At 36.9% G+C, this 4217-nt stretch overlaps 1 long non-coding RNA gene across 1 annotated transcript; it reads left to right on the top strand.

Annotated features, from left to right (window-relative positions):
• The first annotated feature begins 2775 nt into the window (after nt 1-2775).
• LOC306933867 lies at nt 2776-3930 on the top strand. Its single transcript, XR_013791260.1, has 3 exons — nt 2776-2908; nt 3251-3339; nt 3540-3930. It is a non-coding gene; the product is annotated as an uncharacterized lncRNA (long non-coding RNA).
• Nucleotides 3931-4217: the final 287 nt, after the last annotated feature.

Below are 4217 nucleotides of genomic sequence, written 5' to 3'. Positions count from 1 at the left end.
GTCAATAGGGAGAATATTCTGGATTCTGAATTCTAATCAGTGGAGCAACTACAATATGTGACCAGGTCTAGCAAAATGGTCCTCATCTCGCTTATAATGAAAAGGCAGAAAATCTAAAAAATTAAATGTATACATTTATAAGTCAAAGTAGGCTAGCCAGCTCTAGGTGTTGAAATGTTGTGAACATTCAAAGGGGATTTTCTCAGCTTTGGGTAAAACGGCACAATCATTTTAAAATGGTCATATCTCCTTCAAATATTTTCCAATTTCATTGAATGATACATCATATGAAAGCTTACATTCTGTACTTTAATAATCTGTAAAAAACTGAAAAATGACTCTGGTCGAGATGAGGGCCTATTTGCCAGACCCGGTCACATATATTGAAGATATCTTGCCAATATTACATCATGGCAAGTTTACTGGACTGGCCGTCGATCTACACTTTTACCAATTCCTTTCACTTCCTTCCTTCCACTAGTGAAAGAAGTGATTCATACAGGATATACTGTATCAAAATAAAAGAGAAGTGAGCAGACCATATCAGTTATCTGGAATAACAATAATAGAGCACTCTAGTTTTACCATGAATTGCTAGAGGAAACAGGACTGTGTGTGGCCACATTACTTAGTAGTCTACTGGAAGCCCCCATAAGTCCCATGTTAGACCCAGAAATGTTGGTTAGTATAAACTGTTATGATTCAAATGTCATCTGTAGGTTTAGCAGATTAGATTAAACTTGGTTGCTAAAAGTTGCATGTTGAGCAATTTGAGTAATTAGCATAACATGTGACCATACCATTAACATCCTGTATAAGGCAAAAATACATCTAAATTTCACCATTCTTTATCCTGTGATGTGTCAAACTAGGGGGTTTTCATGATTCTGAATCCATTCCAAGCATTAGTTTTGCACAAAAAAAGCACACACAAGCTCATTGAGCTAAAAACAGCCATAGCCGTCATCACAAATGTGGTCAGCACATTTGAGCAAATCTAGATTTTTTTTTGCCTTATACAGGATGTTAATGGTATGCTCACTTATTATGCTAACTACTCAAATTGCTCATCGTGCAACTTTTAGCACCCAAGCTGCATTTCATCCATTAGGCCTATAGATAACATTTCTATCATAAAAGTTTATACTAACCACCATTTCTGGGTTCATGAAATTTCCAGTAGACTATAGTGGTGGTTGAAACGGTGGTTGAAATATTTATGCTTTATGCTTTCTACTACCCATAGGCAAGAACCCTGACACAGACATCTACACCACACCATTATTCAGATTTTATTTAGTCTCATTATCTGCAGTATTCAATCACATACATGCAGAAAGTACTCTGTTGCTGTCTCAGTGTCTCAGTGTTTCACTGCTTCAAATAGTCCTGCTGCTGTGAAACATGTGCCAACCTTTTGGAATTGGAAAGCAATTAAAACAAGTATGCCTACAAAAACAACAAAGTCAAATGAATATTTCTGTTGTCCGAAGCACTTTTTAATACTTTTAATATTTTTTTAACCAACACACAGACGTACAGGCTGTACATGCTATTGAACAGTACAGGCTGTTCAATAGCATGGATTTATGGGGGAAAAAAATAGTTAGGTGGTTTCCTCCCGACAGCATCAAATTATAATACATACAAGTTACAACAGACATTAAATTAAATGTGAAATGTCTAGTGCTCTTGGAATCGTAATCCCAGGGGAACCCCCGCAGTCGAGTTCCTAGGAATGAAAGTTCCTTAACGAATGAGAAACTTAAAAATAGGAAACACCACATTCTTTTCCCCTTCTGTGTGTAGTTTCACTTTCAGTCACTTTCAGTTTGTTTGTTTGTTTCAACCTATAAATGTGAGCGCTCTCCTCCATTCACAAAACTTGTCAACACTGGAAACGAGCGTAACACTTGAAGAAGCATCTCTCCATCATGTCCAGCATCGTGAAATCAGCTGTCATCGCCGTTCTTCTCATCTGCCTGCTTGCTCTTCATGTAGAAGGTAATGTGTGTCTTTTACAGAAATATGCTTTGGTGCGCATCACGTCTGGATAGTACCAGACACAGTTATGGTAAAATTGTCACGTTCCGTGACATGTTTTGTACTTTCTTGTGTTTCTTGGTTTTTAGTTATTTAGTGTTTTACTTTACTGTTTCCTGTGATTTTGTAGTTTTGTGTTCCTTGTTTCTTATTTCCAGTTTGAGTTGATCTTGCACTGTGTACCTTTATTTTGTAGTATGGTTTTGTGCTTTCCTGTCTGCCCCTGTATTCTGTACCTGCCTTGTCTCACCAGTACTGTGATTAGCCTATGTTTTGCACTTGTCCTTTTAGTCTTAGCCTATCCCTGTGTTGATTGTCATTTAGTTTCTCCTGTGTCTTGTTACTCCCTGTGTCTATATATACTCCCCTGTTTGTGCAGTTCCTGGTCGGATTATTAGTTATAGTCACAGTTTTCTTGTTGCTCCTGTCTTCCTAGTGTTCCTTGATCCTAGTGTTTGTTATTTTCCCTATGCTCCTCATGTTCCTTGTTTTTTTGGTGTTAATAAACACTTTGAACGTTTCCTGACTGTCGTCCTGCATTTGGGTCCTACCTACCTACCTACCTAACCGTGACAAAAATACCATGTATTTTGCAATTCTACTCTACTATCTGTGTAGTCATGCAAAATCTGTTAAAAGTCTCCTGGTCTAGATCTGGTACTTAGCTTATATTTGGCTGGTAATAAGAGTTATACTAAGACTAGAGTGTCGTGTCCCTTCATTTCACAGGTCAACAAGATAGAACATCATGCAAATGTAAAGATGCAGGAGTCAACCACATAGTCAACAAAAAACTCATCAACAACGATCCCAAGACAATCAAGGTGTATAAAGCGAGTTCCTTCTGTCCTCACATGGAGATTATGTAAGTAGAATGTTCAAACACTAAACAGTAGCTTTTAACCCATTTTGGGCGGGAACCCCTTTTGGTGTTAGATGTTATGCTTTAGCTATTGAAAAATAGCAGATCTACAAGCTCATAGCGCGCCACCGAGTGGCGCGCTATGAGCTTGTAGGTCTGCTATTTTTGAAAAATCAAAGAACGACTGACATAGAAACATAGCTTTTTCAGAAAACTGTCAGGATGTAGAAGACATTTTTAGAATCTGATCTCAGGTCAGAATAGGTTAAGTCATGTGAGATGCCGTTCACTGTACACTGTTTATCACACTGATCTCTTACTAATATCATTTTATCCATCTCCTAGTGTGGAAATGAAAGCGAATGGCCAGAAGGTATGCGTGAATCCAGAGTCAAGGATCGGAAAGTTTATTAAAAAAAAAAAAATCTAACCTGGTAAGTTTAGATTTTGACTGGGAGGTTTTAACCTGACTGAACTACACTTTCTCCAAATCAATATATATATTATATATATATTTTCTCTAAATTAACTTCAGACTGAAGATACTAATTAAATATAAATATAAATCAATATTAAGTTCAGACTACTAAAACAAATTTATATTCTAAGATCAATGGGATTTATTTTGTTTCAGGAATGAAAAGAAACAAACCTGTGGTGAACACAACACCAGCTTCCACCACCTCCCTGGAAATAAAACGTCTGGGTTTCCGAGGCTGGGTTACCTCCAAAGTGACCTCGACACCATGCAGCCAACCTGACCTCAACCACCCTGTGAGTACTGCTGTGGTGGAGATACAGATGTGGCTGAACCTCGACCATAAACACTGTGATAAAGACGACTAACAGTGTGGCAGAAGCTTGGCCCTCTTTTAATGTTCTTCATAATGTTTATTCTTTAATGTTTTTTTGATAAATCTATTTGACATGATTTGTAATTTTGTATATTATCTTTAACCTAATAGTTATTCACATAGATCATTCTAGATTTGAGACTGTGCTGTTGTTTTCACTGCAGGTATTATAAGGTGATCTCTGTACGATATAATATTACTATGTGTATTTTATGTATTTTTTTATATAGACCAAATGTGGATTTTCTTGTACTTGGTTATGCTTATTAGTTGTGTTAATCATTGCACCTTGGAGAAGACTGTCAGTTGAAACATTGGTGTTGGTATTATTAAAATAAGCATTTTAACAATAAGACAATCCTTGTGTTAATTTATCCCTATCGAACTCTAAGTGTACACCTGGAACCAAATGAACGCTGAGGATTCCACGTGTGTTTTTGATTGATTACATACTTTAT

The sequence above is a fragment of the Electrona antarctica genome (genome assembly GCF_951216825.1).
Source record: "Electrona antarctica genome assembly, chromosome: 12".
NCBI classification, from domain to species: Eukaryota; Metazoa; Chordata; class Actinopteri; order Myctophiformes; family Myctophidae; genus Electrona; species Electrona antarctica.
This window is presented reverse-complemented; position numbering and strand designations above follow the sequence as displayed.